At 45.5% G+C, this 15,095-nt stretch overlaps 1 protein-coding gene across 1 annotated transcript in view; it reads right to left on the bottom strand.

The window, feature by feature from the left end:
- Positions 1-15,095, bottom strand: part of LOC135057520 (membrane-spanning 4-domains subfamily A member 4A-like) — a 67,595-nt gene that overhangs the window by 33,152 nt on the left and 19,348 nt on the right. The gene's annotated exons all lie outside the window — the stretch shown is intronic.

The following is a 15,095-nucleotide window of genomic DNA, read 5'->3' as shown; positions in this document are numbered from 1 at the left end:
TCCAAAAAACCCTCCCCAAACAGCACATGACGCAAAGAAAAAAAGAGGCGCAATGAGGTAGCTGTGTGAGTAAGATTAGCGACCCTGTTGGCCGACACAAACACCGGGCCCATCTAGGAGTGGCACTGCAGTGTCACGCAGGATGTCCCTTCCAAAAAACCCTCCCCAAACAGCACATGACGCAAAGAAAAAAAGAGGCGCAATGAGGTAGCTGTGTGAGTAAGATTAGCGACCCTAGTGGCCGACACAAACACCGGGCCCATCTAGGAGTGGCACTGCAGTGTCACGCAGGATGTCCCTTCCAAAAAACCCTCCCCAAACAGCACATGACGCAAAGAAAAAAAGAGGCGCAATGAGGTAGCTGACTGTGTGAGTAAGATTAGCGACCCTAGTGGCCGACACAAACACCGGGCCCATCTAGGAGTGGCACTGCAGTGTCACGCAGGATGTCCCTTCCAAAAAACCCTCCCCAATCAGCACATGATGCAAAGAAAAAGAAAAGAAAAAAGAGGTGCAAGATGGAATTGTCCTTGGGCCCTCCCACCCACCCTTATGTTGTATAAACAAAACAGGACATGCACACTTTAACCAACCCATCATTTCAGTGACAGGGTCTGCCACACGACTGTGACTGATATGACGGGTTGGTTTGGACCCCCCCCCCCAAAAAGAAGCAATTAATCTCTCCTTGCACAAACTGGCTCTACAGAGGCAAGATGTCCACCTCATCTTCACCCTCCGATATATCACCGTGTACATCCCCCTCCTCACAGATTATCAATTCGTCCCCACTGGAATCCACCATCTCAGCTCCCTGTGTACTTTGTGGAGGCAATTGCTGCTGGTCAATGTCTCCGCGGAGGAATTGATTATAATTCATTTTAATGAACATCATCTTCTCCACATTTTCTGGATGTAACCTCGTACGCCGATTGCTGACAAGGTGAGCGGCGGCACTAAACACTCTTTCGGAGTACACACTTGTGGGAGGGCAACTTAGGTAGAATAAAGCCAGTTTGTGCAAGGGCCTCCAAATTGCCTCTTTTTCCTGCCAGTATAAGTACGGACTGTGTGACGTGCCTACTTGGATGCGGTCACTCATATAATCCTCCACCATTCTATCAATGTTGAGAGAATCATATGCAGTGACAGTAGACGACATGTCCGTAATCGTTGTCAGGTCCTTCAGTCCGGACCAGATGTCAGCATCAGCAGTCGCTCCAGACTGCCCTGCATCACCGCCAGCGGGTGGGCTCGGAATTCTGAGCCTTTTCCTCGCACCCCCAGTTGCGGGAGAATGTGAAGGAGGAGATGTTGACAGGTCGCGTTCCGCTTGACTTGACAATTTTGTCACCAGCAGGTCTTTCAACCCCAGCAGACCTGTGTCTGCCGGAAAGAGAGATCCAAGGTAGGCTTTAAATCTAGGATCGAGCACGGTGGCCAAAATGTAGTGCTCTGATTTCAACAGATTGACCACCCGTGAATCCTTGTTAAGCGAATTAAGGGCTGCATCCACAAGTCCCACATGCCTAGCGGAATCGCTCCCTTTTAGCTCCTTCTTCAATGCCTCCAGCTTCTTCTGCAAAAGCCTGATGAGGGGAATGACCTGACTCAGGCTGGCAGTGTCTGAACTGACTTCACGTGTGGCAAGTTCAAAGGGCATCAGAACCTTGCACAACGTTGAAATCATTCTCCACTGCACTTGAGACAGGTGCATTCCACCTCCTATATCGTGCTCAATTGTATAGGCTTGAATGGCCTTTTGCTGCTCCTCCAACCTCTGAAGCATATAGAGGGTTGAATTCCACCTCGTTACCACTTCTTGCTTCAGATGATGGCAGGGCAGGTTCAGTAGTTTTTGGTGGTGCTCCAGTCTTCTGTACGTGGTGCCTGTACGCCGAAAGTGTCCCGCAATTCTTCTGGCCACCGACAGCATCTCTTGCACGCCCCTGTCGTTTTTTTAAAAATTCTGCATCACCAAATTCAAGGTATGTGCAAAACATGGGACGTGCTGGAATTTGCCCATATTTAATGCACACACAATATTGCTGGCGTTGTCCGATGCCACAAATCCACAGGAGAGTCCAATTGGGGTAAGCCATTCCGCGATGATCTTCCTCAGTTGCCGTAAGAGGTTTTCAGCTGTGTGCGTATTCTGGAAAGCGGTGATACAAAGCGTAGCCTGCCTAGGAAAGAGTTGGCGTTTGCGAGATGCTGCTACTGGTGCCGCCGCTGCTGTTCTTGCGGCGGGAGTCCATACATCTACCCAGTGGGCTGTCACAGTCATATAGTCCTGACCCTGCCCTGCTCCACTTGTCCACATGTCCGTGGTTAAGTGGACATTGGGTACAACTGCATTTTTTAGGACACTGGTGAGTCTTTTTCTGACGTCCGTGTACATTCTCGGTATCGCCTGCCTAGAGAAGTGGAACCTAGATGGTATTTGGTAACGGGGGCACACTGCCTCAATAAATTGTCTAGTTCCCTGTGAACTAACGGCGGATACCGGACGCACGTCTAACACCAACATAGTTGTCAAGGCCTCAGTTATCCGCTTTGCAGTAGGATGACTGCTGTGATATTTCATCTTCCTCGCAAAGGACTGTTGAACAGTCAATTGCTTACTGGAAGTAGTACAAGTGGGCTTACGACTTCCCCTCTGGGATGACCATCGACTCCCAGCGGCAACAACAGCAGCGCCAGCAGCAGTAGGCGTTACACGCAAGGATGCATCGGAGGAATCCCAGGCAGGAGAGGACTCGTCAGAATTGCCAGTGACATGGCCTGCAGGACTATTGGCATTCCTGGGGAAGGAGGAAATTGACACTGAGGGAGTTGGTGGGGTGGTTTGCGTGAGCTTGGTTACAAGAGGAAGGGATTTACTGGTCAGTGGACTGCTTCCGCTGTCACCCAAAGTTTTTGAACTTGTCACTGACTTATTATGAATGCGCTGCAGGTGACGTATAAGGGAGGATGTTCCGAGGTGGTTAACGTCCTTACCCCTACTTATTACAGCTTGACAAAGGGAACACACGGCTTGACACCTGTTGTCCGCATTTCTGGTGAAATACCTCCACACCGAAGAGCTGATTTTTTTGGTATTTTCACCTGGCATGTCAACGGCCATATTCCTCCCACGGACAACAGGTGTCTCCCCGGGTGCCTGACTTAAACAAACCACCTCACCATCAGAATCCTCCTGGTCAATTTCCTCCCCAGCGCCAGCAACACCCATATCCTCCTCATCCTGGTGTACTTCAACACTGACATCTTCAATCTGACTATCAGGAACTGGACTGCGGGTGCTCCTTCCAGCACTTGCAGGGGGCGTGCAAATGGTGGAAGGCGCATGCTCTTCACGTCCAGTGTTGGGAAGGTCAGGCATCGCAACCGACACAATTGGACTCTCCTTGTGGATTTGGGATTTCGAAGAATGCACAGTTCTTTGCTGTGCTGCTTTTGCCAGCTTGAGTCTTTTCATTTTTCTAGCGAGAGGCTGAGTGCTTCCATCCTCATGTGAAGCTGAACCACTAGCCATGAACATAGGCCAGGGCCTCAGCCGTTTCTTGCCACTCCGTGTGGTAAATGGCATATTGGCAAGTTTACGCTTCTCCTCCGACAATTTTATTTTAGGTTTTGGAGTCCTTTTTTTTCTGATATTTGGTGTTTTGGATTTGACATGCTCTGTACTATGACATTGGGCATCGGCCTTGGCAGACGACGTTGCTGGCATTTCATCGTCTCGGCCATGACTAGTGGCAGCAGCTTCAGCACGAGGTGGAAGTGGATCTTGATCTTTCCCTAATTTTGGAACCTCAACATTTTTGTTCTCCATATTTTAATAGGCACAACTAAAAGGCACCTCAGGTAAACAATGGAGATGGATACTAGTATACAATTATGGACTGCCTGCCGACTGCAGACACAGAGGTAGCCACAGCCGTGAACTACCGTACTGTACTGTGTCTGCAGCTAATATAGACTGGTTGATAAAGAGAAGATGTCTATGTAACTATGTATGTATAAAGAAGACTGAAAAAAATCCACGGTTAGGTGGTATACAATTATGGACGGACTGCCTGCCGAGTGCAGACACAGAGGTAGCCACAGCCGTGAACTACCGTACTGTACTGTGTCTGCAGCTAATATAGACTGGTTGATAAAGAGAAGATGTCTATGTAACTATGTATGTATAAAGAAGAATGAAAAAAAACCACGGTTAGGTGGTATACAATTATGGACGGACTGCCTGCCGAGTGCAGACACAGAGGTAGCCACAGCCGTGAACTACCGTACTGTACTGTGTCTGCAGCTAATATAGACTGGTTGATAAAGAGAAGATGTCTATGTAACTATGTATGTATAAAGAAGAATGAAAAAAATCCACGGTTAGGTGGTATTACAATTATGGACGGACTGCCTGCCGAGTGCAGAGACACAGAGGTAGCCACAGCCGTGAACTACCGTACTGTGTCTGCTGCGACTGGATGATAAATGATATAAAAAATATATATATATCACTACTGCAGCCGGACAGGTATATATTATATATTATATAATGACGGACCTGCTGGACACTGTCTGTCAGCAGAATGAGTTTTATTTTTATAGAATAAAAAAAAAAAAAAACACACAAGTGAAGTCACACGAAGAGTGTTTAACTTTTTCAGGCAATCACAATATAAGTATACTACTAACTATACTGGTGGTCAGTGTGGTCAGGTCACTGGTCAGTCACACTGGCAGTGGCACTCCTGCAGCAAAAGTGTGCACTGTTTAATTTTAATATAATATGTACTCCTGGCTCCTGCTATAACCTATAACTGGCACTGCAGTAGTGCTCCCCAGTCTCCCCCACAATTATAAGCTGTGTGAGCTGAGCAGTCAGACAGATATATAATATATATAGATGATGCAGCACACTGGCCTGAGCCTGAGCAGTGCACACAGATATGGTATGTGACTGACTGAGTCACTGTGTGTATCGCTTTTTTCAGGCAGAGAACGGATATATTAAATAAACTGCACTGTGTGTCTGGTGGTCACTCACTATATAATATATTATGTACTCCTGGCTCCTGCTATAACCTATAACTGGCACTGCAGTAGTGCTCCCCAGTCTCCCCCACAATTATAAGCTGTGTGAGCTGAGCAGTCAGACAGATATATATAATATTATATATAGATAATAGATGATGCAGCACACTGGCCTGAGCCTGAGCAGTGCACACAGATATGGTATGTGACTGACTGAGTCACTGTGTGTATCGCTTTTTTCAGGCAGAGAACGGATATATTAAATAAACTGCACTGTGTGTCTGGTGGTCACTCACTATATAATATATTGGCCCTCATTCCGAGTTGATCGGTCGCAAGGCGATTTTAGCAGAGTTACACACGCTAAGCCGCCGCCTACTGGGAGTGAATCTTAGCTTCTTAAAATTGCGACCGATGTATTCGCAATATTGCGATTACTAACTACTTAGCAGTTTCAGAGTAGCTCCAGACTTACTCTGCCTGTGCGATCATTTCAGTGCTTGTCGTTCCTGGTAGACGTCACAAACACACCCAGCGTTCGCCCAGGCACTCCCACCGTTTCTCCGGCCACTCCTGCGTTTTTTCCGGAAACGGTAGCGTTTTCAGCCACACGCCCCTGAAACGCCGTGTTTCCGCCCAGTAACACCCATTTCCTGTCAATCACATTACGATCGCCGGAGCGAAGAAAAAGCCGTGAGTAAAAATACTTTCAACATAGTAAAGTTACTTGGCGCAGTCGCAGTGCGAACATTGCGCATGCGTACTAAGCGGATTTTCACTGCGATGCGATGAAAAATACCGAGCGAACAACTCGGAATGAGGGCCATTATGTACTCCTGGCTCCTGCTATAACCTATAACTGGCACTGCAGTAGTGCTCCCCAGTCTCCCCCACAATTATAAGCTGTGTGAGCTGAGCAGTCAGACAGATATATATAATATTATATATAGATAATAGATGATGCAGCACACTGGCCTGAGCCTGAGCAGTGCACACAGATATGGTATGTGACTGACTGAGTCACTGTGTGTATCGCTTTTTTCAGGCAGAGAACGGATATATTAAATAAACTGCACTGTGTGTCTGGTGGTCACTCACTATATAATATATTATGTACTCCTGGCTCCTGCTATAACCTATAACTGGCACTGCAGTAGTGCTCCCCAGTCTCCCCCACAATTATAAGCTGTGTGAGCTGAGCAGTCAGACAGATATATATAATATTATATATAGATAATAGATGATGCAGCACACTGGCCTGAGCCTGAGCAGTGCACACAGATATGGTATGTGACTGACTGAGTCACTGTGTGTATCGCTTTTTTCAGGCAGAGAACGGATATATTAAATAAACTGCACTGTGTGTCTGGTGGTCACTCACTATATAATATATTATGTACTCCTGGCTCCTGCTATAACCTATAACTGGCACTGCAGTAGTGCTCCCCAGTCTCCCCCACAATTATAAGCTGTGTGAGCTGAGCAGTCAGACAGATATATATAATATTATATATAGATAATAGATGATGCAGCACACTGGCCTGAGCCTGAGCAGTGCACACAGATATGGTATGTGACTGACTGAGTCACTGTGTGTATCGCTTTTTTCAGGCAGAGAACGGATATATTAAATAAACTGCACTGTGTGTCTGGTGGTCACTCACTATATAATATATTATGTACTCCTGGCTCCTGCTATAACCTATAACTGGCACTGCAGTAGTGCTCCCCAGTCTCCCCCACAATTATAAGCTGTGTGAGCTGAGCAGTCAGACAGATATATATAATATTATATATAGATAATAGATGATGCAGCACACTGGCCTGAGCCTGAGCAGTGCACACAGATATGGTATGTGACTGAGTCACTGTGTGCTGTGTATCGCTTTTTTCAGGCAGAGAACGGATTATAAAGTAAACTGCACTGTCCTCACTAGTAAACTCTCTCCACTCAGTCTCTACACTTCTACAGTAACAGTACTCCTCCTAGTCAGCTCCAGTAAATCTCTCTCAGTCTCTTATAATCTAAATGGAGAGGACGCCAGCCACGTCCTCTCCCTATCAATCTCAATGCACGTGTGAAAATGGCGGCGACGCGCGGCTCCTTATATAGAATCCGAGTCTCGCGATAGAATCCGAGCCTCGCGAGAATCCGACAGCGTCATGATGACGTTCGGGCGCGCTCGGGTTAACCGAGCAAGGCGGGAAGATCCGAGTTGCTCGGACCCGTGAAAAAAAACATGAAGTTCTGGCGGGTTCGGATTCAGAGAAACCGAACCCGCTCATCTCTAACGGGTGGTCAATCTGTTGAAATCAGAGCACTACATTTTTGCCACTGTGCTTGATCCTAGCTTTAAAGCCTACGTTGTATCTCTCTTTCCGGCAGACACAAGTCTGCAGAGGATCAAAGACCTGCTGGTAAGAAAATTGTCAACTCAAGCAGAACGTGACCCGTCAACAGCTCCTCCTTCATTTTCTCCCACAACTGGGGCTGCGAGGAAAAGGATAAAATTTCCTAGCCCGGTCGCTGAAATGATTGGTTTGTTAAATTGTGCATGTCCTGTATATACAACATAAGGGTGGGTGGGATGGCCCAAGGACAATTCCATCTTGAGCCTCTGTTCTTTTCTTTGCATTATGTGCTCTTTGGGGCCTAGTTTAAAAGTGCCATCCTGTCTGACACTGCAGTGCCATTCCAAGATGGGCCAGGTGTTTGTGCCACCCACTTAGCTTAGTCATCCAGCAACCTCGGTGCAACCTTTTGGCCTAAATACAATATTGTGAGGTTTGAGGTGTTCAGAATAAAAGTTCACAATTTGCAGACATACTCTCCTTCTGGAATAGCTCAGGATAAATAACCCCCGGCAATCTTCAGACAGTTCTATAATCTTTAGATCGAAAGGTGGTTTGTCTCCAGAATATTCCCCTTGTTCATATCCCTCAAACAGAACAAAGTGAGGGATAATAAAACAACTCCAATAAAATAAATTCAACAGCAAATCCACCACAATTCTAGGTCAAGGTTTGCGTACCAAAATACGTGGGGTGTCATGAGATGCCCACCCAATAGTGCTCATATAACGGTACTCAGGTACCTCCGGGAATAACAGCACCCTTTTACCGCTGGCCAGGCACCTTCGTTCACGTAGTTGGTCTGCCGTCAGTCTGTCTTAGATACCACCAACGGGTTTCAGCTCCTGAGAGCCTTTTTCAAGGTGTGTGGTGGACTGAAAAATACCTGGGTATTTAAAGCCATAGGTGTAGTATCATTGGTCCAGACTGTTCAGACCCTAATTAATTCATAATTAGTTTATATTTTCATAAGAAAGCCTTCTACACTTAATATATATACACTGAAATCCGCTTAATACATTCATAGACACAGTACACAAGGTTTTAAAGGTTAAAATGTTTTATAATGTTTTAAAACTACTCGTGCGTTCCACCTGGAACACACGCACCCCCCTTCCGCTTCCGCCACCGTCCTCTTTTCCCGGCGGCAGAAGTGCGTCATATTACTTCCGTCTCCTTGAACGCATGTAACTCGTGCGTTCCATCTCTCAATCCGGAAGTGGTGGAGGCCGCGGCTTTACATGTGGACCACATCAGGAAGTGAATGATGCCTCCGCTTTACACGTGGAAAGCACAGTCTCCTGTGCGTTCCACTAGTATGAGTGATATGTACACAACATATTGTAAAGTGCTACGTGCATAGTACAAGATCATATCTATTAACAAACATATAAAATTGGAACCAAAAACTTATTCATATGCTGGTTCTTAATCGGAGCACATTTTCTTTTTTAAAAATAAAAATAGAAAAATATCTCATCCTATTATGAGTGCATATTTAGAAGAGATGATTTATACTCCACCAGAATATCATCATGAGCTCATTCATGTGTTAAGAACATAAATCCTATTATAAGGTGTTAGGTACATATGTAAAAGAGATAACTTATACTCCACCAAAATACCATAAAAAACTCATTCATAGTTAAAAATAATGTGTTAAAAATATAAATCTTTTCCATAACATGCTTAACTATTATTAGACTTAAAACAAATTACAGGAACCATTTAAGTTCAGAGTCTAAATTCAGTCCTTTAGGTGCTAAAGTTCCCATATTAAAAATCCATTTCATCTCAGTTTGAGTCAAATTTTCCTCTAAATTACGTTTACACCAATGGCTTTGGACTAGTTTTATACCCATCGCTTTCTTATCAAAATATAAACTAATTATGGATTAATTAGGGTCTGAACAGTCTGGACCAATGATACTACACCTATGGCTTTAAATACCCAGGTATTTTTCAGTCCACCACACACCTTGAAAAAGACTCTCAGGAGCTGAAACGCGTTGGTGGTATCTAGGACAGACTGACGGCAGACCAACTACGTGAACGAAGGTGCCTGGCCAGCGGTAAAAGGGTGCTGTTATCCCGGGAGGTACCTGAGTACCGTTATATGAGCGCTATTGGGTGGGCATCTCATGACACCCCACGTATTTTGGTATGCAAACCTTGACCTAGAATTGTGGTGGATTTGCTGTTGAATTTATTTTATTGGAGTTGTTTTATTATATTATCCAAATAAACTGTACTTCACTATTATCCCTCACTTTTGTTCTGTTTGAGGGATATGAACAAGGGGAATATTCTGGAGACAAACCACCTTTTGATCTAAAGATTGTAGAACTGTCTGAAGATTGACGGGGGTTATTTATCCTGAGCTATTCCAGAAGGAGTACATGTCTGCAAATTGTGAACTTTGATTGTGGACTTTATTTGGAGTGGAGGTGACCATCCCAGCAGGCGCTGCTGCACTATTGAGTTGGAGCACGGGTTTGAGATCTATTGTTTTTGCAGGTGTTCAGAATAGACTGGAAATGAGTGGAAATGAATGTTATTGAGGTTAATAATACCGTAGAATCAAATTTACCCCCAAATTCTGTGATTTTAGCTGTTTTTATGTTTTTTTCAAAATTCATCCAGATCCAAAACCAAAACCCGAAAGGGTGGTTTTGGCAAAACCAATCCAGATCCAAAACACAAACGAATATCCAGATCCAACACCAAAACACAAAACACAAAAAGTGTCCGCCGCACATTTCTAGCTCTGATATGGTAAACAGCCAAATAGTTCTTTGAGCAATGGCTTGGGTGGATCGCGTAACTTACTGGTGCATGATGTAAGAGAGACAGGGAAGAAGAGCGGCGTGGGGAGGGATCTGCAAAGATTCTGCTCACTTGTAAGACACAGGTAAGCCTCAGCCTCTGAAGATAGCAGTACTGTAGCTTTGTAGTCCTGTCTCTGAGGAAAAACTCATCATTTACATTTGGTAAATTCAGAATGATTGCAGATCCCATTAAAGGTATTGAAAAGTATAAATCAGCTGCCATGATGAATGTGAGTTTTGTATAATCTCCTCCAAAGCCACGTACATAATTTCTAGGGAAGTCTAAATGTAATAATGATGATGATGATGACGGTGAAGGAGATCCATATATACTGTATGTTCCTTTCTGTGGACAAAGGGGTCTATTCATGAAGCAGTGTCATGAAGCAGTGAAAAGAGTGGAGAAGAGGGATAGTGGAAAAGTTGCCCATGGCAACCAATCAGCTGCTCTGTATAATTTATAATATGAAAATTATAAATGTTACTTCAATGCTGATTGGTTGCCATGGGCAACTTCTCCACTGGATCACTTCTCTACTCTTTTCACTGCTTAATGAATAGACCCCAAAGTAGTTTCACACGGGATGTAGTCATGTGACTGGCAGTCAGGAGACCGACGGTCACATAACCTCCCCCTACATCCTGTCCGCTCACAATCCTCACGGTCGGCATGACGACCACAGGGACTTTTCTCACTCGTAGGTGTCCACGACACCCATAGACGCAGCGCGGTGAGCGTAGCGAGTCCACAAGGGGCTTGCTGCACTTGCCCTTGCCAGTATTCAGCTGCCGGGATCCCGGCGTCGGTATGCTGACCTGTGGTCTCCATGGGTACCACACCCGTTCCACACACAGGTATCGATTCTATTACCCAAAATCAACTGTTATGTTGCTTTATGTATTTATTTTGCCATTTTTGTTTTTTTCATATGAAAGTAAGTCAAAAGGTTTGCTTGTTATATTTTTTGACTTAAAAAAAAATGCGCAAATTATCCATTTCACACTGTTTAAAAATCACCAGTACTTTCCTTATGACCACTAACTTCTGTATGATTCTGCAAAAAAAATTAACATTTTTTGGGCGTCCGGGAAGGTCACCTCTTTTTTCCATGCAGTTTTCTCACGTCGCATATGGCTGACAATTCGTAAACTCTTGCTGTGAGTACTGCGAATAGGCATTGTTAATTGGATTGGAAAATTTTCAGGAGCACGCATTTGTGCGAATGTATGCGAGTTTCATTGAACCATCTCGCAACTCGTACCTAATTGGATTGATCCCATACTGTAATGACAGGATGACCAGATATTTATATTATCATTGTTTATTTATAAGGCACCACAAGAGTTCCGTAGCACTGAATGCTGGGAACACAAGTGACAGTAAGAAATGAATACAGACTAGTACACACAAGATATTCTCACATACACTGTATATATACTGTAATTACAGTGTGCAAGTCAGTGGCACCAATAAGGGGGTGGTCCTAATTACTCGGACCGGGGCACACTGCTGTGTGCTGGGCTGCAGTGTAGCCTGGGAGTCTGTAGTAGTCTCCTCTGGTTGTGCGAGTGGGGGTAGCGATCACACTGATGGCGCATGCACACAGTGGCGCACGCAGGGGGGGGTTTCTAAGTACTTGGAAACCCCCCCTGACGAGGCTGAAGTTAGAGCTGAGTTTTTAATTTTGAGACAGAGACAGTTTTGTCTCCGTGTCAGCAAAAGGTGCAACCGCGATCGCGGCCACAGAGCTTCAGCAGCTTCAGCAGCGCATGCTTACAGAATGTCCTGGGGAGCTGCTGACTGCGCATGCTCAGCCACAGCAGCTTCCTCCATCCTCTCACACTGCCGCCCTTCTGCTCCCAGCGCCTGGTAGTTCATGTACAGTAAGTTTGAACTTTGAAGTCTGTGTCTATGCGTGTATTTTTATGTATGTATGCATGTGTGTTCGTATGTACAGTATGTATGTATGTGTGGTTGTATATATGTGTGTGTGTGTGTATGTATGAATGTGTGCTATATATGAATGTATGTATATATATTAGTGATGAGCGGGTTCAGTTCCTCGGGATCCGAACCCCCCCCCCCCCCCCCCAAACTTCACCCATTTTACACGGTTCCGAGGCAGACTCGAATCTTCCTGCCTTGTTCGGTTAACCCGAGCGCGCCCGAACATCATCATCCCGCTGTCCGATTCTCACGAGATTCGTATTCTGTATAAGGAGCCACGCGTCGCTGCCATTTTCACTCGTGCTTTGGAGATGATAGCGAGAGGACATGGCTGCGTTCTCTCAGTATCTGTGCTCAGTGTGCTGCAAATATCTGTGCTCAGTGTGCTGCAAATATCTGTGCTCAGTGTGCTGCAAATATCTGTGCTCAGTGTGCTGCAAATATCTGTGCTCAGTGTGCTGAAAATATCTACGTTTTCTGCCTGAAAAATGCTCCATATCTGTGCTGCATTGTAGTATATAGCAGGAGGACAGTGCAGAATATTGCTGTGACCACCAGTATATATATAGCAGTACGGTACAGTAGTCCATTGCTCTACCTCTGTGTTGTCAACAGGGCCGGTTCAAGGGCGCTCTGCGCCCCGGGCAGGAAATGGGGCGTGGTCTAATACAGGGGGAGTGGTCAGTTACGCCCCCTGTACATTGCTAGCGCCGCTTGAATGCTGAGCGGTGCGCGATGACGTCATCGCGCACCGCACAGCAAAAGGTCCTCTCCACGAAGGGAAACTAGACGCTATGCGTCTAGTTCCCTTCGTGGAGAGGACCTTTGCTGTGCGGTGCGCGATGACGTAATCGCGCACCGCTCAGCAAAGTTACTCTCCACGAAGGGAAACTAGACGCATAGCGTCTAGTTCCCTTCACAGGAGGCGGACGGGGACGGCAGCGGGCAGCAGACGGGGGACACAGCGGGCAGCAGTGGCGGATCTTGCCACGGTGCGGCGCCCTCCGGACAGCGCCAGCGCCCTCCGGAAGGTGGCGCCCCGGGCAAAAGTCCTGCTTGCCCTTGGCAAGATCCGCTACTGGTTGTAAAGTATACTACGCATCCATACCTGTGCTGCATTTTAGTTGTGCGCAGTATATAGTAGGAGGATAGTGCAGAATTTTGCTGTGACCACCAGTATATATATAGCAGTACCGTACAGTAGTCCATTGCTCTACCTCAGTGTCGTCAAGTATACTATCCATCCATACCTGTGCTGCATTTTAGTTGTGCGCAGTATATAGTAGGAGGACAGTGCAGAATTTTGCTGTGACCACCAGTATATATATAGCAGTACGGTACAGTAGTCCATTGCTCTACCTCTGTGTCGTCAAGTATGCTATGCATCCATACCATTACTGCATTTTAGTTGTGCGCAGTATATAGTAGGAGGACAGTGCAGAATTTTGCTGTGACCACCAGTATATATATAGCAGTACGGTACAGTAGTCCATTGCTCTACCTCTGTGTCGTCAAGTATGCTATGCATCCATACCTGTGCTGCATTTTAGTTGTGCGCAGTATATAGTAGGAGGACAGTGAAAGAATTTTGCTGTGACCACCAGTATATATATAGCAGTACGGTACAGTAGTCCACTGCTCTACCTCTGTGCCGTCAAGTATACTACAAAAGTTCAGTAAAATGACCCGAAAATGAAAATTAAAAGCGTCTGATGGGAAGCGTATACTTGCCAATATGCCATTTACGACACGGAGTGGCAAAGAACGGCTGAGGAACTGGCCTATGTTCATGGCTAGTGGTTCAGATTCACATGAGGATGGAAGCACTCATCCTCTCACTAGAAAACTAGAGTGCCACTCCTAGATTGGCCAGGTGTTTGTGTCGGCCACTTGGGTCGCTTAGCTTACTCACACAGCGACCTTGGTGCACCTCTTTTTTTCTTTGCATCATGTGCTGTTTGGGGACTATTTTTTAAATCTGCCATCCTGTCTGACACTGCAGTGCCACTCCTAGATGGGCCAGGTGTTTGTGTCGGCCACTTGGGTCGCTTAGCTTAGTCATCCAGCGACCTTGGTGCACCTCTTTTTTTCTTTGCATCATGTGCTGTTTGGGGACTATTTTTTTAAATCTGCCATCCCGTCTGACACTGCAGTGCCACTCCCAGATGGGCCAGGTGTTTGTGTCGGCCACTTGGGTCGCTTAGCTTAGCCATCCAGCGACCTTGGTGCACCTCTTTTTTTCTTTGCAGCATGTGCTGTTTGGGGACTATTTTTTAAATCTGCCATCCTGTCTGACACTGCAGTGCCACTCTTAGATAGGCCAGGTGTTTGTTTCGGCCACTTGGGTCGCTTAGCTTAGCCATCCAGCGACCACAGTGCACCTCTTTTTTTCTTTGCAGCATGTGCTGTTTGGGGACTATTTTTTAAATCTGCCATCCTGTCTGACACTGCAGTGCCACTCCTAGATGGGCCAGGTGTTTGTGTCGGCCACTTGGGTCGCTTAGCTTAGCCATCCAGTGACCTCGGTGCAAATTTTAGGACTAAAAATAATATTGTGAGGTGTGAGGTGTTCAGAATAGACTGAAAATGAGTGGAAATTATGGTTATTGAGGTTAATAATACTATGGGATCAAAATGACCCCCAAATTCTGTGATTTAAGCTGTTTTTGAGGGGCTTTTGTAAAAAAAACACCCGAATCCGACAAAAAAAATTCAGGGAGGTTTTGCCAAAACGCGTCCGAATCCAAAACACGGATGTGGAACCGAATCCAAAACCAATACACAAAACCCGAAATATTTCCGGTGCACATCACTAATATATATATTATATATATACTCAGATAGATAGATAGATAGATAGATAGATAGATAGATAGATAGATAGATAGATAGATATGTATGTTATATATATATATATATATATGTATATA

Source organism: Pseudophryne corroboree, chromosome 3 (assembly GCF_028390025.1).
Source record: "Pseudophryne corroboree isolate aPseCor3 chromosome 3, aPseCor3.hap2, whole genome shotgun sequence".
NCBI lineage: Eukaryota > Metazoa > Chordata > Amphibia > Anura > Myobatrachidae > Pseudophryne > Pseudophryne corroboree.
The sequence above is the reverse complement of the archived record's forward strand: the minus strand, read 5'-3'. Positions and strand labels throughout refer to the sequence as shown.